The sequence below is a fragment of the Bos taurus genome, chromosome 12, assembly GCF_002263795.3.
Source record: "Bos taurus isolate L1 Dominette 01449 registration number 42190680 breed Hereford chromosome 12, ARS-UCD2.0, whole genome shotgun sequence".
NCBI lineage: Eukaryota > Metazoa > Chordata > Mammalia > Artiodactyla > Bovidae > Bos > Bos taurus.
The window spans coordinates 7,504,602-7,527,643 of NC_037339.1; the positions used below are offsets into that span (position 1 = coordinate 7,504,602).

Genomic DNA, 23,042 nt, shown 5'->3' on the forward strand with positions numbered 1-23,042 from the left:
ATGCATATCTAAATATTTTACTGAAGTGAATTTATTTACAATTGATTTCAATTGCTTAAATCTGATAGCATAACAAATTTATCTTTTTAGCTTTTACAACATCATATTCACTTTTAAATTACTGTGAATATTATTATCTGTTGAGTGTAAGCAGTAGGATACAGAAAGAAATTCACACAGTTCAAAAGTATTATGATTGTTATTTTAAAGGACTTAAAAAAAATGTTTTAGGTTCACAGAAAAATTGATAGGAAGACACAGAGATTTCCCATATATCCTCTGTCCTCACACATGTATATTAACCTCCATTACCAACTTATCCCACCAGAGTAATATATTTATTATATTTATTACAGTTGATAAACTGACACTGCTATATCATAATCCCCAAAGTCCATAGTTTACATTAGTGTTCATTCAATGTTGTATATTCTAAAGGTTTGGACCAATGTATAATGACATGTATTCATCGTCCTAACATCATGCAGAGTATTTTTACTGCCCTAAATATCATCTGTTCTTGGCCCATTCATCCTGTCTCATCAACTCCTCCCTGAATCTTGACAAACACTGATCTTTTTCTGGGTTCATAATTCTACTTTTACAGAATGTCATATAGTTTGTAGTCTTTTGAGATTGGCTTCTTTAGGTTAGTAATATGCATTTAAGTTCATCCTTGAATTTTTGTGACTTGAAAGCTCATTTCCTTTTAGCACTGAATAAAATTCCTTCATCTATATGTACTACAATTTATTTATGCATTCATCCACTGAAGGACATCTTGATTGCTTTAAGTTTTGGCAAATATGAATAAACTGTTGTAAACATCATATGCAGGTTTTATGTGGACATCGTTTTCACACTCTCTGGGTAAACATCAAAGAACACAATTGCTGAATTATATGGTAAAACCTTGTTGACTTTTATAAGAAAGTGTCAAACTCTCTTCCAAAGTATTTGAACCTTTTTTCATTTCCACCAAGGGCTACCATATCTCCACATTCTCCTCAGCATTTGTTTTTGTCAGTGTTCCAGATTTTAAGCTGTTTTAATCCATGATGTGGAGCATTTTTCCATATACTTATTTCATAACTCTTTATCTTCCTTGTGAGATGTTTGTTAGACTCTGTGAATCATTATCTTTGATTTTTTTTTTTTTTGTAATTTGATTATTGCATGCCTACATGGATGTTCTTTTGACATTTATCCTCCTGATGTTCTAGAGCTTTCTGAATTAATGCTTTGGTATCTTACATTATACTGGAGATATTACTGTTCATTGGTCTTTTAAATATTCTTTCTCTCTTTTTGTCCTGACACTTACATCATGCATATTATATACCTTTTATTATTATTCCACGGTACTTGAATGTTCTTTTCTTTTTTTTTTTTTGGAAAGTTTTTATTCTATTTGCTTTCCAATTTGGGAGGTTTCTATTGAGATACCCTAGCCCTAAGCTCAGAGACTCTTTCCTCAGCTATGACCAGTCTACTAGTCAGGTCATCAGATATTTTTCTCATTTCTGTTGTACTAGTTTTATTTCTAGCTTTCTTTCTTTTTTTTTTTTTTTTAATCTCTGAGTTTCCATCTCTCTGTTTACCTTGCCTATCTGCTATTGTATGACATCTATTTTATCCAAGAGAACATTTAGCATATTAATCATTTGTTCTTGTTCTTGTTCAGTCACTAAGTTTGCCTGACTCTTTGGGACTCCATGGACTGCAGCATGCCAGACTTCACTGTTTTCCTTATCTCCTGGATCTTGCTCAAATTTATGTTTATCGATTCGGTGATGCTATCTAAACTTCTCATCCTCTGCTGCCCCCTTCTCATCTTGCCTTCAATCTTTCTCAGCATTAGGGTATTTTCCAATAAGTTGACTCTTCACATCAGGTGGCCAAAGTTTTGGACCTTCAGCTTCAGCATTAGTCGTTCCAATGAATATTCAGGACTGGTTTCCTTTAGGATTGACTGATTTGATCTCCTTGCAGTCCAAGGGACTCTCAAGAGTCTTCTCCAACACCACAAGCATATATTCTTCCACACTCAGTCATCATTATGATCCAACTCTCACATCCTTAGATGACTACTGGGAAAACCATAGTTTTGACTATATGATCATTTGCAAGCAAAGAAAAGTCTCTGCTTTTTAATATGCTGTCTATATTTGTCTCGATATGGACCTAACAGAAGCAGAAGATATTAAAAAGAGGTGGCAAGAATACACAGAAGACTTATATGAGGAGGATCTTAATAACCCAGATAACCACGATGGTGTGATCACTCCACCTAGAGCGGCACATCTTTGAGTGCAGTCAGGTGGGCCTTAGCAAGCATCACTATGAACAAAGCTAGTGGAGTTGACAGAATTCCAGCTGAGCTATTTCAAATCTTGAAAGATGACGCTGTGAAAGTTATACACTCAATTTTCCAGCAAATTTGGAAAACTCAGCAGTGGCCACAGCATTGGAAAAGAACAATTTTCATTCCAATTCCAGCAAAGAGCAATGCAAAAGAATGCTGAAACTACTGCACAATTTCACTCATTTCATGTGCTAGAAAAGTAATGCTCAAAAGTCTTCAAGCTAGGTTTCAACAGTACATGAACTGAGAACTTCCAGATGTTAAATCTGGATTTAGAAAAGAGAGATGATCCAGAGATCACATTGCCTACATTCATTGGATCATAGAAAATCAGGAGAATTCCAGAAAAACATCTGCTTCATCGACTATGCTAAAGCCTTTGACTGTATGGATCACAACAAACTGTAAAATTCTTAAAGAGACAGTAATACCAGACCACTTTGCCTGCCTCAGTGAAACCTGCACACAAGTCAAGAACCAACAGTTAGCATGGAACAATGAACTGGTTCAAAATTGGGAAAGGGGAATGTCAAGACTGTGTATTGTCACTCTGCTTGTTTAAATTATATGCAGAGTACATCACATGAAATGCCAGACTGGATGAGGCACAAGCTGAAATCAAGATTGCTGGGACAAATGTCAATAACCTCAGATATGCAGATGAAATCTCCCTTATGAATCACCTTTTTGAATGTTGAGTTTCAAGCCAGCTTTTTTACTCTCCTCTTCACTCCTATCAAGAGGCTATGCAGTTCCTTCTCACTTTCTACTATTAGAGTGGTCATTTGCATATCTGAAGTTTTTGCTCTTTCTCCTGACAAACTTGATTCCAGTTTTTGATTCATCCATCCCAGCGTTTGCATGATGAACTCTGCATATAAGTTAAATAAGCAGGGTGACAATATACATCTTTGAAGTACTCCTTTCCTAATACTGACTCAGTCAGGTGTCTCATGTCCAATCCTAACTTTTGTTGCTTGACCCACATACAGATTTCTCAGGAGACAGGTAAGGTGGTCTGGTCTTCTCATCTCTTTAAAACTTTCCACAGTTTGTTGTGATCCACAGAGTCAAAGGCTTTAGCGTAGTCAGTAAAGCAGAAGTAGACTTTTTTTTTTTTTTTTCAGAACTCCTCAGTATGACCCATCTGTCTTAGGTGGCCCTACATAGCATGGCTCATAGCTCATTGAGTTATGAGACACTCTTTGGTTTTGTGATCCATGAAGGGGATTAATCACAGTTGTCTTAAATTATGCTTTGGATAATTTCAACATCCTTGCTATGTTTGATTCTGATTTATTCTGCCCCTTCAAGTTCTGTTTTTCAGGAAGTATTGTTCCTGAAGCTAAGTTCCAGTACTTTGACCACCTGATGTGAAGAGCCAACTGATTGGTAAAGACCTTCTGTTATACCTTATAATTTTTCTTGATAGCCAGACAGGATGGATTGGATAAAGGAACTGTGTAAATTGGCCTTCTCTAATGTTTTGCTGAGGGCACAGGGGAAGCATTTTGAGTCTTGAGATTAAGGCTCAGTATTTTAGTGAGGAGAAATATCAATAACCTCAGATATGCAGATGACACCACCCTTATGGCAGAAAGTGAAGAGGAACTAAAAAGCCTCTTGATGAGAGTGAAAGAGGAGAGTGAAAAAGTTGGCTTAAAGCTCAACATTCTGAAAATGAAGATCATGGCATCTGGTCCCATCACGTCATGGGAAATAGATGGGGAAACAGTGGAAACAGTGTCAGACTTTATTTTACCATCCCTGCCTCTGGACTGTAAAATTCTCATGTTTAATTTTTTTTTTCTTTTTTTTTTCTACTCCCCTTAGGTGGGAGAGTTTGGCTACCATGGTCTTGAGTTGTTTGTTTGCTTTTTTACTTTCTCCCAGTTAATTAGGATTTGATAACCCTTCTGCAGGCAGATTAGGTTCTGCTGAACTAGTTTTAGCTGAGAGCAAGCCATGGTATATTTCTTTTCCCCCATTCAATATTAACTCTCAGAACTTTCCATATCTAACCTCCAGCAATATGGCAAATACAGTTCTGGTTTCCTACTTGGGCACGGGTTCCCATGTTAGTTTCACCCCATTTCTGCTTTGGTAAGTTGCTATTCTCTGTATTTGTCCATCTGGTCTCCCTTGTAAGCATTACTGTGCCTGTGTCCTCATCTCTTTGGGAGATTTTAGAAGAATTGAAGATTTTTCAGTTGTTTAACTTTTACTTGTAGAACAAAGAGCTGGCTTCTAAACTTCTTACATGCAGAACTGGAAACTCCAGAATTATTATTTATTTAGTAAATTTTCATTGAAATTTTACTGTGTGCCAGAAATCTACTCAGTATATGGGGATTAAACACAAATAAGACAGACAAAATTTATATTTTAGGTGCTTAGGATTTACTAATTACATTTTAAAAGACTTAATATTAACTGATTCCATTAGAGCTTAAAAGGGAAGCACATATTGTTACAGAGAGGCAAAACCTGATCTTGCTATAAAAGAATAAATAATTTCTACATGGCTGAAATCCTGGTATGTATATAAACTAACTGATCTCATAACAATGTTGCTATGAACATTGTAGTTCTATTATATCAAGAATGTATGGTAGTATATTAAATTAAAATACCAAAAGGAAAATAAAACAGAACAACTTTCCTATAGGCAACCAAGTATAATCCAAATGAAAATTCAAATCTTAAAACCTCTAGCTGTTTTGAGCCTATTTGCTATGGTCTGAATGCTTATGTGCCATCAAAATTTATGTGTTGAAATCTTAACTTTCAAAGGTGATGGTAGTAGGATCTTTGGGAGGAGTTTAAGTCATGATGGTGGAAATCTAGTAAATTGGATTGAATTTTTAAAATAACATTATGAGAAATACAAGGACTCTTCCTCCCTCATAGCTCAGTCAGTAAATAATCTGCCTTCAGTGCAGGAAACCTGGGTTCAATCCCTGGGTTAAGAAGATCCCCTTGAGAAGAAAACGGAAACTCACTGCAGTATTTTTGCCCAGAAAATCTCAAGGCCAGAGGAGCCTGGTGAGCTGCAGTCCATGGGGTTGCAAAGAGTAGGGCACAACTGAGTAGCTAGCATTTTCTTTCTTTTTCTGCCATGTGAGGACCCAATGAAAAGTTTCACTTAACATGATGGCACACTGATCTCAGAACTGTAAGAAATCAATATTTATTGTATATAAGCTACTTAGTTTGTGGTATTTTGTTATAGCACCTCAGGAACTAAGACAGTATATAATCTATATAAATTTAAGTAAATTGTCATAATAGTATGGTCTTTTTCAGGCTAGCACATAATCCATGAATCCTGAAAATCTAAAACAATTGTTTATCAATATTAAACATAAGTGAGTGCTTAACAGAAAGATCCAGTGCAGTTTTGTTGCTGATTCATGTCCGACTCTTTGCAACCCCACTGACTGCAGCATACCAGGCTTCCCTGTCTATCACCAGCTCCTGGAGCTTGCTCAAACTCATTTGCATCAATCTGGTGATGCCATGCTACCATTTCATCCTCTGTCATCCCCTTTTCTTTCTGCCTTCAACCTTTCCCAGCATCAGGGTCTTTTCAAATGAGTCAGTTCTTCACATCAAGTGGCCAAAGTATTGGAGCTTCAGCATCAGTCCTTCCAATGAATATTCAGGATTGATTTCCTTTAGGATTGATTGGTTTGATCTCCTTGCAGTCCAAGGGCCTCTCAAGAGTCTTCTCCAACACCACAGTTCAAAAGCATCAATTCTTTGCCACTAGGCTTTCCTTATAGTCCAACTCTCCCATCCATACATGACTACTCAAAAAACCATAGCTTTGACTATATGGACCTTTGTCAGATTAGAAAATAAATTTAATCTTTACTACATTTGCAACTGGCATTCAGACTTTCTGTCTGACCTCAAAAATACCATTAATACTTTAAAAATATTTGTCTACCCTATAATAATTGCATATTAATACTGACTCCACTTGTAGGCAATTTATATAATTCAGCCAATATATTTCTGTTAAATGCTCAGAAGACAGAAAAATCACATTAAGATAGTAGAAATAACTCTGGAATTTTATTTTCTCATCAAGAAAGGAGGTTTCTGTGATTGATATATATATATATATATATTTATTTATATATATATATATATTTATTTATTATATATGCTTCAAGAATCCCTTATAAAAATCACTAAATGCTCACCAAAGGTCACATGCCAAAGATTTTTATTTTGAAGATAAATTTATTATCATATCAGTAGTGTTGAAAAGAAGAAAGAAAGAGGAAGAGAGGAAGGGGGAGAGAAGGAATTAAAAACCAAGCAATATCACAGCAGATTATATAGCTGTATAGAAATAAAGAATAAATGAAAAAATTATCAAGGCACCCAAGTTAATATAGGTGCCTATGATGTGATTGACTTATAGACAGAAAGTCTGGAGTAAAACCATAATTAAAACTTATCGTGTTTGACTTTGAACAACACTCTTTATTTCTTTAAACTTTAAGTTCTTCATTTGAAATGATGAGTGATTTTTCAGTCCACAAAACTGTAAAGCTGAAAAAAATGAGATGTTTCGAAAAATCCATCAACATATTGAGTAGCACACAGTTGAGGTTTTATAAATGCTTGATGATTTCTTTCTTAATCAAACAGTTAATCAGTCAAAAGAGCTGGAACTTGGGAAAAAATATAAAAGGATGACAAACATAAGGAAATAGACAAATTAAGAGACAATACAATACCCTACATTACTGTATTATTTTTGATAACTAAACTTGATAAAACTATCTCAGTATGATACCTCCGAAGCTAGTCAACTGATGGATGTGACTATGCTCTGGGTAAGATATTTCCTGGAATCACTTATATCAAAGAGTTCTCCAGCATAAACCTATCTGTTATATCTTAATAATGTTAATATAAGTATAATAATGATAATATAAGTAACTCACCATAGCCATTATCTAGGAAATCAAATCATTTCCTTTTATTTGTAGGAGTGAAAAAAGTTAAAGGGATTGAAAATCATAATTAAAAAATATGAATCTAGTGGCACAGCTTTCAATTATGGGGCTATGAATAAAAATAGTAAAATAGTTTGAAATAGTTATGGTAGTTTGTCAAGATGCAGATCTTTACAAGACTTCCTCACTGATCCACCTCAGCCTCAGTGAAGATATGGGGACCTGTACCTAATCATCCACTGAATTAGAAATGTAAGTATGTGTAGACTTGTATTGTTTCTGCTAATTTATTTTTTTATATACTTAGTTTGGGGAATAGCTTTTTTGGGGGATATTTATAATTTAAACAATAAAAGCCTGAGGACTTATAAATAAATTTCATCTAAGTTTGGGAAATGAACTAGTCAATTCAAGGGACCAAGGGACCACTAATCTCTCTGAATTAAATCCCTTACTGTACAGCTTTGGGAAAGTTTGCTATCCAATTAAATAATCATAAAGATAAATGTTTTGATATTTCACTTAGGGTTCATTGTTCAATGTAAAATTAAGCTAAAGTACATATTGAAGTTTATCTCATTTGAGCTTCTCTTCTAAGATTATAAAAATAATTTGTTAATCTGCCAATTTCTGTAGCTACCAGAGTACATTTTTCTTATGAAATATTTTGATAATTCATTTTTAATCATGCTATATTGAAGCATATACAAAATCAGGGGAAAATAGTCTTTTAAACATGTACTACCATATATAATCCAATTACTATGGTTTTTCCAGTAGTCATGTATGGATGGGAGAGTTGGACTATAAAGAATACTGAGCACCAAAGAATTGATGCTTTTGAACTGTGGTGTTGGAGAAGACTCTTGAGAGTTCCTTGGACTGCAAGGAGATCCAACCAGTCCATCCTAAAGGAAATCAGTCCTGGGTGTTCATTGGAAGGACGGAAGTTGAAGCTGAAACTCCAATACTTTGGCCACCTGATGCAAAGAGCTGACTCATTTGAAAAGACTCTGATGCTCGAAAAGATTGAGGGAAGGAAGAGAAGTGGACAACAGAGGATAAGATGGTTGGATGGTATCACCATGGTTGGATGGGTGAACTCCAGGATTTGGTGATGGACAGGGAGGCCTAGCATGCTGCGGTTCATGGGGGTGCAAAGTGTTGGACACGACTGAGCAACTGAACTGAACTGAACATTTTAATTAAATTTTACTGGAGTATAGTTGATTTACAATGTTGTGTAAGTTTCTGCAGTACAGCAAAGTGAATCACTTATGTATATATACATAAATATCCCCTCTTGTTTTAGATTCTGTGTGTGTTAGTTCCTCAGATATGTCTGACTTTATGTGACCCCATGGACTATAGCCCACCAGACTCCTCTGTTCATGGAATTCTGTTTCATCAGAGGAAATCTGTATGTTGAAATAGTGTACATTCCCATACTTAAATATTATTTACCAAGAATGCTTAAATTCCCAAAAACACAAAACTTTTAAACATATGCCTCATCTTCTCATGAAACCTTCTGCTTTAATTATTTCTGGGCAATTTCTGAATAACTGGAAAAAAGAAGAAATTAATTTTCTCTTATTCATTCGGTTTTGGTAGAGGTAGAAAATTTCATATAAGGTGGAGTCTGGGAAAGCTGTGTACTCAGAATATAAAGAAGAAATCTTGTATTTTCTCAGTTAATCCAGAAGGTGTGATCATGGTAAGAAGAGAAGGCTGCATTAAAGGAATAATAGCATCTATGTAAAACATCTCTTTATTGTGAACTAATGTCAATTTAAAAGGAAAGGTGGTATCTTGTACAGAATGTTTCAGTGACATAAGAATTAAGCTTCTGAACTTATTCTATTAAATTTGTTACTATATTGCAAGCTTGGAACTGGCAAGTCAGTTAACTTCTTGATCCCTATTTCTTTATATATAAAGAATTCTTATATTCTTATATATAATTCTATTCTTACAAATAGCTGTGAAAAGAAGAGAAGTGAAAAGCAAAGGAGAAAAGGAAAGATAAAAACATCTGAATGCAGAGTTCCAAAGAATAGCAAGAAGAGATAAGAAAGCCTTCTTCAGCGATCAATGCAAAGAAATAGAGGAAAACAACAGAATGGGAAAGACTAGGGATCTCTTCAAGAAAATCAGAGATACCAAAGGAACATTTCATGCAAAGATGAGCTCGATAAAGGACAGAAATGGTATGGACCTAACAGAAGCAGAAGATATTAAAAAGAGATGGCAAGAATACACAGAAGAACTGTACAAAAAAGATCTTCATGACCCAGATAATCACGATGGTGTGATCACTGACCTAAAGCCAGACATCCTGGAATGTGAAGTCAAGTGGGCCTTAGAAAGCATCACTACGAACAAAGCTAGTAGAGGTGATGGAATTCCAGTTGAGCTATTCCAAATCCTGAAAGATGATGCTGTGAAAGTGCTGCAGTCAATATGCCAGCACATTTGGAAAACTCAGCAGTGGCCACAGGACTGGAAAAGGTCAGTTTTCATTCCAATCCCAAAGAAAGGCAATGCCAAAGAATGCTCAAACTACCACACAATTGCACTCATCTCACACGCTAGTAAAGTAATGCTCAAAATTCTCCAAGCCAGGCTTCAGCAATATGTGAACCGTGAACTTCCTGATGATCAAGTTGGTTTTAGAAAAGGCAGAGGAACCAGAGATCAAATTGCAAACATCCGCTGGATCATAGAAAAAGCAAAAGAGTTCCAGAAAAACATCTATTTCTGGTTTATTGACTATGCCAAAGCCTTTGACAGTGTGGATCACAATAAACTCTGGAAAATTCTGAGAGAGATGGGAATACCAGACCACCTGATCTGCCTCTTGAGAAATTTGTATGCAGGTCAGGAAGCAACAGTTAGAACTGGACATGGAACAACAGACTGGTTCCAAATAGGAAAAGGAGTACGTTAAGGCTGCATATTGTCACCCTGCTTATTTAACTTATATGCAGAGTACATCATGAGAAGCGCTGGACTGGAAGAAACACAAACTGGAATCAAGATTGCCGGGAGAAATATCAATAAGCTCAAATATGCAGATGACACCACCCTTATGGCAGAAAGTGAAGAGGAACTCAAAAGCCTCTTGATGAAAGTGAAAGTGGAGAGGGAAAAAGTTGGCTTAAAGCTCAACATTCTGAAAATGAAGATCATGGCATCTGGTCCCATCACTTCATGGGAAATAGATGGGGAAACAGTGAAAACAGTGTCAGACTTTATTTTTCTGGGCTCCAAAATCACTACAGATGGTGACTGCAGCCATGAAATTAAAAGATGCTTACTCCTTGGAAGGAAAGTTATGACCAACCTAGATAGCATATTCAAAAGCAGAGACATTACTTTGCCAACAAAAGTTCATCTAGTCAAGGCTATGGTTTTTCCTGTGGTCATGTATGGATGTGAGAGTTGGACTGTGAAGATGGCTGAGTGCCGAAGAACTGATGTTTTTGAACTGTGGTGTTGGAGAAGACTCTTGAGAGTCCCTTGGACTGCGAGGAGATCCAACCAGTCCATTCTGAAGGAGATCAGCCCTGGGATTTCTTTGGAGGGAATGATGCTGAAGCTGAAACTCCAGTACTTTGGCCATGTCATGCGAAGAGTTGACTCATTGGAAGAGACTCTGATGCTGGGAGGGATTGGGGGCAGGAGGAGAAGGGGACGACAGAGGATGAGATGGCTGGATGGCATCACTGACTCGATGGATGTGAGTCTCAGTGAACTCCAGGAGTTGGTGATGGACAGGGAGGCCTGGCATGCTGCGATTCATGGGGTCGCAAAGAGTCAGACACGACTGAGCGACTGATCTGATATGATCTGAAGGTAATAGCCTGGATATGTATTTTATAAGTCTTTAACAATTTGAAAAATCAGATCATTCTAAAAATTAAATGGTATTATCCTTTTTCAATTTCAAAGGAACAAAAAGCACCAAGTACTGGTTATACTTCATCTGCTCATAATCCAAGAAAGATCGATAATAAAATAATGTCTTTTGTATTAGACTTGTGATTTTCTTCATTGCATTTTGAAACCAAAAGAAAATATATTTATAGATTTAAAATTTTGGAAATTTTTTAACCTGTAGCATTTACACACGTTGTATTTTATTTGCAATACTTAAAAGGAGGGTAAAGAGTTTGCACTGCACTTGTCAGTATTTAACCTTGAACATGTCAAGAAGCATTATCTGTGAATTAATTTATATAATATACTCCAAAGTCCATAGTTATAGTAATTTTAACTGCATGTCATATTCAACATAAACCCATTTGTAGTCAAAACTGAAATCCAAACCAATCTCTAAAATTATAGTTTCCACTTTGCACAATTACATTATGGCTTTATGCTACATTCAGACCATTAAGAAATTCACAGTTCTTTGCCTAGCAGCCAAAAACTTAACTCCTTATCACAAAGAATATATAATTAAGTCATATTGGAGCTCAGAATAGAATAAACAAACAAACAAAAAAAAAAACAAATTATAAAATCTCAGTCTTTCTGACTGAAATATACCTTATAATGCTTTAATAGAAATGATACTGTGATTAGAGAATTATCAATGAAACACATTTGAAGAGGTTTTTTAGATTAAGTAATTTAAAATTTATTTAGAAAATTTATAAAATATTAACTTACACATTTATTAAATACTTTTTTTAGCCATACTTATATTCATTGAATGATAATGTCATAATCTTTTTTTTGAATTGTAAATTATTCCAAGACATTTCTTTCAAGCATGGTTATATATCTGGAGACATTATTTTTGGGGACAAAATGCTATACATGTTAGAGAGCCACAGTTCTCAAATGAGAGCACCTTTACTGTTAATCAAACATACTCATCAGCAGAGGGAGATTCCAAATTCTCTGTACTCTTTATGGATGGATCCTGTGATGGTAGAAAATTCACTTCCTCTGGGCCAGCAGTTTGTGCATACCTGAATTCTACAGATAATATCAGTCAAGGAAGTAGAACCACAAAGGGTATTATATTTCTTCTCACTCAAGGAATGAAGAAATTAGTAAACAAATCTATGGTAAAGACAGTTCAGGGTTCAATTCAGTTCAGTCCAGTTACTCAGTCATATCTGACTCTGTAACATCTACTTCTGCTTTATTGACTAAACCAAAGCCTTTAACTGTATGAATTGCAATAAACTGAGTAAAATTATTAAAGACATGAGAATACCAGGCTACCTTCTCCCTGCCTCCTAAGAAATCTGTATGCAGGTCAAGAGGCACCAAATAAAACCACACATGGAACAATGGACTGGTTTCAAATTGGGAAAGGCATATGTCAAGACTGTATATTATTACCCTGCTTATTTAACTTATATGCAGATTACATCATGAAAAATGCTGAGCTGGATGAAGCACAAGCTGGAATCAAGATTGCTGGGAGAAATATCAATAACTTCAGATATGCAGATAACACCACCCTTATGGCAAAAAGCAAGAAGAATTAAAGAGCCTCTTGATGGAAGTGAAAGAAGAGAGTGAAAAAGCTGGCTTAAAACTCAACATTAAAAGAACTAAGATCATGGCAACTGGTCCAATCACTTCCTGGCAAATAGATGAGGAAACAATGGAAACAGTGATAGACTTTATTTTCTTGAGCTTCAAAATCATTAGTGTTAGTTCCAGAAGATCTTGTAGGTCTTCACAGAACTGTTCAACTTCAGCTTCTTCAGCATTACTGATCGGGGCATAGACTTGGATTACTGTGCTACTGAACGGCTTGCCTTGGAAAAGATCAGAAATCATTCTGTCATTTTTGAGATTGCACCCAAGTACTGCATTTCAGACTCTTTTGTTGACTATGAAGGTTCCTGCATTTCTTCTAAGGGATTCTTGCCTGCAGTAGTAGATGTAATGGTGAACTGAATTAAAGTCACCCATTCCATTCCATTTCAGTTCGCTGATTCCTAAAATGTCCGTGATCACTCTTGCCGTCTCCTGTTTGACCACTCAAAATTATCTTGACATGGACCTAACATGAGCCTAACAAGGTTCTTACACACTCTAAAGAGAATTCAGGGGAGAGTTCTAGTAAAGATAAGGACACAGACAGTATTTTGAGTTTCACAGTATTCAAGAGGCAAGTCTAGATCCTTCAGTGATTGTGAAGTGACTAAAGGGAAAGTTTGATGATAAGGAAGGGGGTGTCTATGACAAAAGTGGTTGCCATGGTGACAGATGTGGCTTTGAAAAATTTGAATAAGGTGGAAACAATCACTGGAATGACAAATAGATGAAGATGTTTGGTCAAAACCATTTCCACCACAGCAGGATCCTCTATGACCCACCTCCCAGAATATTGGAAATAAAAGCAAAAATAAACATATGGAACCTAATTAAACTTAAAAGCTTCTGCACAGCAAAGGAAACTATAAGCAAGGTGAAAAGACAGCCTTCAGAATGGGAGAAAATAATAGCAAATGAAGCAAGAGACAAACAACTAATCTCAAAAATATACAAGCAACTCCTACAGCTCAATTCCAGAAAAATAAATGACCCAATCAAAAAATGGGCCAAAGAACTAAAGAGATATTTCTCCAAAGAAGACATACAGAAAGCTACAAACACAAGAAAAGATGCTCAACATCACTCATTATCAGAGAAAAGCAAATCAAAACCACTATGAGGTACCATTTCACACCAGTCAGAATGGCTGCGATCCAAAAGTCTACAAGCAATAAATGCTGGAGAGGGTGTGGAGAAAAGGGAACCCTCTTACACTGTTGGTGGGAATGCAAACTAGTACAGCCACTGTGGAGAACAGTGTGGAGAATCCTTAAAAAACGGGAAATAGAACTGCCTTATGATCCAGCAATCCCACTGCTCGGCATACACACTGAGGAAACCAGAACTGAAAGAGACACGTGTACCCCAATGTTCATTGCAGCACTGTTTATAATAGCCAGGACATGGAAGCAACCTAGATGTCCATCAGCAGATGAATGGATAAGAAATCTGTGGTACATATACACAATGGAGTATTACTCAGCCATTAAAAAGAATACATTTGAATCAGTTCTAATGAGGTGGATGAAACTGGAGCCTATTATACAGAGTGAAGTAAGCCAAAAAGAAAAACACCAATACAGTATACTAATACATATATATGGAATTTAGAAAGATGGTAACAATAACCCTGTATACAAGACAGCAAAAGAGACACTGATGTATAGAACAGTCTTTTGGACTCTGTGGGAGAGGGAGAGGGTGGGATGATTTGGGAGAATGGCATTGAAATATGTATAATATCATATATGAAACGAGTCGCCAGTCCAGGTTCGATGCACGATACTGGATGCTTGGGGCTGGTGCACTGGGACGACTCAGAGGGATGGTATGGGGAGGGAGGAGGGAGAAGGGTTCAGTATGGGGAACACATGTATACCTGTGGCAGATTCATCTTGATATATGGCAAAACCAGTACAATATTGTAAAGTTAAATAAAATAAAATAAAAAAAAAACATTTCCACCAAGTTAATATTTTTAATATGACCTTTAAATTGAGGCAAAAGTTGTCTCCCACCCATTGAAAGTTTTGTTGATCTTGAGACAGGAGAAATTATTATAGGAAATATCAATTTTATTTGTTGTTATACTCACTTGGCTCCATTGCAAAACTGTGCTGTTCATTTTATGAAAGATTAAAAAAAAACCAAAAACATGCACTTGATGTCTTCTACTCAAACAACATTTCTAAAACTTGCAGCATTCCTCTTGCTGATCTTGAATCAGATTTATTCACATGGTCAAGGAAAGTTTTTGAGGGCCAGGAAGGAAAATGTAAAGTATGGTCTCTGCCAACAATATCCAGTCTCCTTGGTATTAGCACCAACAAGAGAAATTTGGCAGTACTCATCTATAAGGAAGCCAGAAATTTTTCATAATGGTCTGAAGATAGTCCTTACATCATTTATGGTGATGCTGATAGTGGTTATCAGGTTTGATACTTAGAATGTGGATGGGACATGTTAGCTACTCCTGGAGGCATGGTAGACATGAAGGAAAGAGAAAAGGTTAAAGTTCCACAAATATCAGGTATTGGGTAAAGTGAATCTGATACTGATATGATATATAAAGCTCAGATATATAGAATATTTGAACAAGATAGTATGTCAGTGAAGGAAGTTTACCAAAACATGTTTAGTGCTCCTTTCCCGAAGGAAATACAAGTGCTTGCTCATGATTTCTTGATGAAATCACAAATACATCTTTTTGGTTGTAGGAATGTCAGCTCTACCTTTGAGAAAGTGAAAGTGAAGTTGCTCAGTCATGTCTGACTCTTTGCGACCCGACCCCATGGACTGTAGCCCACCAGGCTCCTCCCTCTATGGGATTCTCCAGGCAAGAATACTGGAGTGAGTTTCCTTCTCCAGGAGATCTTCCCAACACAGGGATCAAACCCGGGTCTCCTGCATTGCAGACAGATGCCTTACCATCTGAGCCACCAGGGAAGCTACCTTTGAGAACATCACATCAAAAGAGTAAGATAAGCAAATGCATCAGGAATGAATTTCTTGACCATAGTGTTTGTGGAGCCCCAAAAGGGTACAGATTCCCTGGAGAATTTTTTACACCATGAAGGATAATATGCTTGAACCAGGACCCAGGGAGAATGATCTTAAAGAGATGATGAAGAAAACTTCACAAATTCCTCTTAGGGAAAAGCCCAATTCTAGTGACCAGAGCAGTAGCAGCGAGAGGACTGGACATTTTCAATGGGAAACAAGTTACCAATTTTGATTTTCAGAATTGTATCGCTCTTCATCCTCCTCACAGCACCAGTTCTCTTTTTTTCACACTATTTGCACTGCTCGCTGGTGGGCAAGGTGTGATCTAAGAGGCTGGAAGAAGACTCAAGGAGCTGTAGGAACTGCAGACACACGTATTCTCTCCTGGCTGATGCAGCAGCCGTAGCATAAAGCAACCTCTCTCCTGGTTGGTGCAGCAGCCATAACAGCATTCTCACCTAGTTGAGGTGGCAGCTGTAGCAGTATACACACTGTATTCTCTCCTCTTGTGGCTGACCCAGCAGACACAGCTGTGATGCAACAGAAAGGCCACTACTTTAGGGTGGAGCCCATATATATGGACAGCATAAAGTAGCTCCTGACCATTGAGTACCTTGTGATGGGCATGCACAGTGCTACAAGTGCGCTCAGCTATTACATAGTCATTATTTACAAAACATGGGGGAAGACAGCCTGACTCTCCATCTTGGCTAATTTGCTTTCTCCCCAGAAGAATGACACTGAAAGAAATATGCATCGCCTTGACTGTACAGGATGTGTAGGAAATCTTGGCCTTGCCAGCTTGTTCTTTAAGCAAGAGTCATAAATATGACCAAAGACTCATTAGATCTTTTTTGGCAGAAGCTAAAGAAATACAAAGAAGCAAAATGGCTGTCTGGGGAGGCCTTACAAATAGCTGTGAAAAGAAGAGAAGCCAAGGAGAAAAGGAAAGATATAAGCATCTGAATGCAGAGTTCCAAAGACTAGCAAGAAGAGATAAGAAAGCCTTCCTCAGTGATCAATGCAAAGAAATCAAGGGAAAAAAACAGAATGGGAAAGACTAGAGATCTCTTCAAGAAAAGGACAGATACCAAGGGAACATTTCATGCAAAGATGGGCTTGATAAAGGACAGAAATGGTATGGACCTAACAGAAGCAGAAGATATTCAGAAGAGGTGGCAAGAATACACAGAAGAACTGTACAAAAAAGATATTCACGACCCAGATAATCATGATGGTGTGATCACTCATCTAGAGACAGACATCCTGGAATGTGAAGTCAAGTGGGCCTTAGAAAGCATCACTACGAACAAAGCTAGTGGAGGTGATGGAATTCCAGTTGAGCTGTTTCAAATCCTAAAGATGATGCTGTGAAAGTGCTGCACTCAATATGCCAGCACATTTGGAAAACTCAGCAGTGGCCACAGGACTGGAAAAGGTCAGTTTGCATTCCAATCCCAAAGAAAGGCAATGCCAAAGAATGCTCAAACTACTGCACAATTGCACTCATCTCACATGCTAGTAAAGTACTGCTCAAAATTCTCCAAGCCAGGCTTCAGCAATATGTGAACCATGAACTTCCTGATGTTCAGCTGGTTTTAGAAAAGGCAGAGGAACCAGAGATCAAATTGCCAACATCCGCTGGATCATCGAAAAAGCAAAAGAGTTCCAGAAAAACATCTATTTCTGCTTTATTGACTATGCCAAAGCCTTTGACAGTGTGGATCACAATAAACTCTGGAAAATTCTGAAAGAGATGGAAATACCAGACTACCTACCCTGCCTCTTGAGAAACCTATATGCAGGTCAGGAAGCAACAGTTAGAACTGGACATAGAACAACAGACTGGTTCCAAATAGCAAGACGAGTACATCAAGGCTGGATATTATCACCCTGCTTATTTAACTTATATGCAGAGTACATCATGAGAAACGCTGGACTGGAAGAAACACAAGCTGGAATCAAGATTGCCAGGAGAAATATCAATAACCTCAGATATGCAGATGACACCACCCTTACGGCAGAAAGTGAAGAGGAACTAAAAAGTCTCTTGATGAAAGTGAAAGTGGAGAGTGAAAAAGTTGGCTTAAAGCTCAACATTCTGAAAATGAAGATCATGGCATCTGGTCCCATTCCTATTTCATAGGAAATAGATGGGGAAACAGTGGAAACTTGTCAGACTTTATTTTTCTGGGCTCCAAAATCACTGCAGATGGTGACTGCAGCCATGAAATTAAAAGACGCTTACTCCTTGGAAGGAAAGTTGTGACCAACCTAGATAGCACATTCAAAAGCAGAGACATTACTTTGCCAACAAAGGTTCGTCTAGTCAAGGCTATGGTTTTTCCTGTGGTCATGTATGGATGTGAGAGTTGGACTGTGAAGAAGGCTGAGCACCAAAAAATTGATGTTTTTGAACTGTGGTGTTGGAGAAGACTCTTGAGAGTCCCTTGGACTGCAAGGAGATACACCCAGTCCATTCTGAAGGAGATCAGCTCTGGGATTTCTTTGGAGGGAATGATGCTGAAGCTGAAACTCCAGTACTTTGGCCATCTCATGAGAAGAGTTCTCACTAGAAAAGACTCTGATGCTGGGAGGGATTGGGGGCAGGAGGAGAAGGGGACGACACAGGATGAGATGGCTGGCTGGCATCACTCACTGGATGGATGTGAGTCTGGGTGAACTCCAGGACTTGTGATGGACAGGGAGGCCTGGCGTGCCGTGATTCATGGGGTCACAGAGTCGGACACGACTGAGCAACTGAACTGAACTGAAACAAAAAATGCCCCCGTCATTTGAAAAGGTTGCATATCAACACTTGTACAAGGGTAGCAGCCATGGACATTATAAGAGTAGTGGATTCTGAGGCAGATTTGTGTCAGAGGTTATCAACATAGTCATGTTGCCAGCAATTCCAGCTTGGTGCCAGGGGGAGTGGAGGTGGTGGAAGCAACCACAAGCAGCTGCAGAGAATTTGCTGGGCGTAGTGATGGAGGTTTTGAACATTGGTGGATATGGAGGAAATTATAACTACTGAGGGATTGACTGGTGGAGCAGCTGAGCCTACTTTGTAGTAGTGCTGTACTGTGCTTAGTCGCTCAGTTGTGTCTGACTTTTTGTGACCTCATGAACTGTAGCCCTCCAGGCATTTCTGTCCATGGGGATTCTCTAGGTAAGAATACTAGAATGGGTTGCCATGCCCTCCTCCAGGGGATCTTTCCAACCCAGGTGTCAAACCCAGGTCTCTCGCATTACAGGTGGATTTTTTTTACCATCTGAGTCACCAGGAAAGTCCATGGATACTGGAGTGGGTCCCTATCCCTTCTGCAGTGGATCTTCCCAACCCAGGAATCAAATAGGGGTCTCCTGCATTGCAGGTGGATTCTTTACCAGCTGAGCTACCAGAGCAGTCCATATATGGAAACAACATGTAATTTAGCCAGAGGATACATTGTGTAGGTCCAAAAACTTGTATCAAATTGCCAACTGTGATGCTCCATTGATTCTCTTTTTAGGGGAACACAAGGTCAAAAGAGGAGATGAAAGGAGCAATCAGCAGCCTTGTTCAAAAGGTAATTTGAAGACTTCTACTGCTATAGTGTGTATTAACTCTCCTTCCCCCTAACCCCATCCTAAATTGCTTTCATAATTTGGTGACTGCAAATCATCTGTTTGTCAAGAATGTGTTATTTTGATGCCCTATTGGCTCAGTAATGCTCGACAACTTTTTTTGGTAAAATACATTTACTGTACTTGAGCTGAATATTTTTGTAAATCTATAAATTTTAAACTGAACCATACAAACAACTTAAACTTATGTATACACACGAAACTCTATCCACTATCTAAGTATGTAAAGAGTAGACTGTATTTATTATAATAAACTTTTCTTTTAAGGATATTTGACTTACCAAATATATAATTATAGAGAACAGCAGATATATTTTTCCAGATTATAATATTGAGATAGCAATGCCATCCTGTTATCTGTAATATAAAAATGTGGTTTGCCTTATGATTGTAAGGAGACCTGATTCTAATGAAGCAACTGTCAGACATATGGGGGATAAGGAAAATTACCAGAGAGGCTCAGTGGTTCTTGATGAATCTATCTAATATTGGAAAATTAAACACTACCTGATTACTGTTTGGTGAGACTGGGCTTATCCAGGCACACATTTAAGGTTTTAATTTACCTCTACTGTAAAATATAATTTCCAAGGATTTAATATATCACCTGTCCATAATAAATCTGTCATGAAAGTGATTTAGTTTTACATGAGTTTTAGAGGCAATCTTAGAGACTAAGAAAATTTCAACTAAATCACAAGTTTTAATGTTTGCTATATGAATAGATACACCTGTAATAATACTTTAGTAATTAGTGGTAGTTAGTGGTGGCATTTGCCTTGAATGGAAAAGTTCAGTTCAGTCACTCAGTCACGTCCAACTCTTTGTGACCCTGTGAACCGCAGCACGCCAGGCCTCCCTGTCTATCACCAACTCCCGGAGTCCACCCAAACCCATGTCCATTGAGTCAGTGATGCCATCCAACCATCTCATTCTCTGTTGTCCCCTTCTCCTCCTGCCTTCAATCTTTCCCAGCATCAGGGACTTTTCCGATGAGTCAGCTCTTTGCATCAGGTGGCCAAAGTATTGGAGTTTCAGCTTCAACTTCAGTCCTTCCAATGAAAACCCAGGACTGATCTTCTTTAGGATGTACTGATTGGATCTCCTTGCAGTCCAAGGGACTCTGAAGAGTCTTCTCCAACACCACTGTTCAAAAGCATCAATTCTTCAGCACTCAGCTTTCTTTATAGTCCAACTCTCACATCCATACATGACTACTTGGAAAAAACCATAGCTTTGACTACATGGACTTTTCTTGACAAAGTGATGTCTCTGCTATTTAATATTCTGTCTAGGTTAGTCACAAACTTACATCCTTTAGAATGTCCTATATTAGTATAATTTAGTAAGGTAGGACATATTCTTAAAATGCCTGATCTATGGATATTCAATTTCAAGTGACTGGTGTTTACAGAAACAAGAGGGGAAAAAAAAAAAAACATATTATAGAAGAATGAAAAGAAAAAAGGATTTATTGTGAGATTTAAGGGGAGAAGGTAAAAACTTAATCATGAGCTAAAAGTTAACCAGTGTCTTTATTCTGGTCACATGCACCCTGCTAACCACATTTAGAGCTTAAATTTCAAAAATTCTCTCTTAAATGGCACTTCAAAAATATATCAGCTTCAACTGCCATTTTACGTATTAAAAAAAAATATTCCACAAAGCAGAAGTTAAAAGAAATAAAAAAATAAGAAAGCTTCACACAACATGATGAATATGCTTTATTGGTTTATGCTGCTTTTGTATCATGAATAGATTAGAAATATGTCTTTTTTTACTCAATTTTTATTTTCACTTTTTAGTCAAACATGTCTGGTATGTACACTGAATTATTTTTCTGCTGAAAGTTGCCCCTTTATATGTTCATATTAGAAAACAAAAATATAAATTTCATTATATATAGTAAAAACTGGAATGTAAAGGAACTGCTAATATAAGGCAAATGGAGAATGTGAATAATCTATAAATGCACAGTTAAAAATCATAACTAAAACTGAATAAAAAAAAAAAACTGGAGACTGTGAAATCTAAAATCAAAAAATCTTTTTATACTTATTTACAGGTATTTAGATACATGGAAATGTATCTAAAGAACCTTAACTTAATTTGAGTAATTGGAAGAGAAAGAGATATTGCAGAAGGCCCAGAAAATGCTCTAAGTCAATTCTACTGCTGGACTGAAAGCATAGGGTCACTGGGCAGCAGCATTTCTCATAGGTTCACATTGAAATGATCCAGTGCATTACAAGCTATATACACATTAGTAAGTTCTGCACACTTTATCCAAGAGATAAAGTAAATAAGAAAATAAAAAAGCTGTAAGCTACTTTATGTCACAGTTGTCACTGTCATTGCAGACTCTACTGTCTGAGCCACCAGGGAACCCCAATCTCAATATACTAAAAACAAATGTTTTTTCTTTGTTGTTGTTTTTACTATAATATAATAATAGTAAGAGTAAAAGATACAGTTTTGCTATGAGTTCCCAAAGAAACAACAAAAATGGAATTACATAAAGTTAAATAATCAACTGATGTTTAGTATCAATTTGATAAAATGTTCTTGCTTTAATTTAGGACATAATTGTTTCCCTAACAATTACACTGCAATGTTAGGTAAATCCAACAAAGTAGTAATAGACATGAAAACAATTCTTCCCAACTGTATGTGTTTATTTTGATATATCTTCTACTAAGATCATGAGCTTGTTCTGTGAGTTTGAATAATCAATAGACTTGGTTTGAATTGTGGGTGAACTCATTATATATCTTCAAACTTGAGAATAATCCATTTTTCACTTACCAAGAGACAATTTAAAAATTAATAGAAACACACAAGGAATAGAATGGACACCTCGTGAAAGGACAATATTGATCAATGGTTCAGGAGGAAGACAAACTGGGTGTGAATCTCATTTCTTTTTTCTTACATACAAACATGGACAAGTTACACATTATCTTGCATTTCAGTTTCCTCATTTATAAAAAGAAGACAGTAATATCTACCTCATTACATTTTTGTGGATTTTAAATAAGCTGATGCATATGAAAAGATGATGATAGAGTCAGGTATATTATGAATGTTTGATATTAAGCTATTCCAGACTTCCCTTATTGTGGCAAAACAATATTTGGCAAATATAAATTTCCCTAAGTAGTGTTCACTAACTGGTTGATTATATTCTTTGCTTCTAAGTTATTTGCTTTTTTTTTTATCATATTTATTATAATTTGTTCCCCCTCTATATGGTGATAATTTTTTAAATTACAGATTCAGTATTACTTAAGTGTATCATATATAGAAAATCTACAATGTGATGATTAAGATATTCTATTCATATATATATATATATATATATATATATATATAGGTTTCATATATAAGTAAGAGATTATCTCAGGTAAAAATTACTGCTGTACAATGTAAAATAGCTGAATAGATAAAGTGTATTGAAGATTGTTAATCCAAAATTTAAAAAAAAAGGAAGGAAAAATAAG

At 36.8% G+C, this 23,042-nt stretch overlaps 1 pseudogene; it reads left to right on the forward strand.

Moving 5' to 3' along the window:
• The window catches only part of LOC112449025 (putative ATP-dependent RNA helicase Pl10), a 112,465-nt pseudogene that overhangs the window by 82,062 nt on the left and 7,361 nt on the right, over window positions 1-23,042 (forward strand).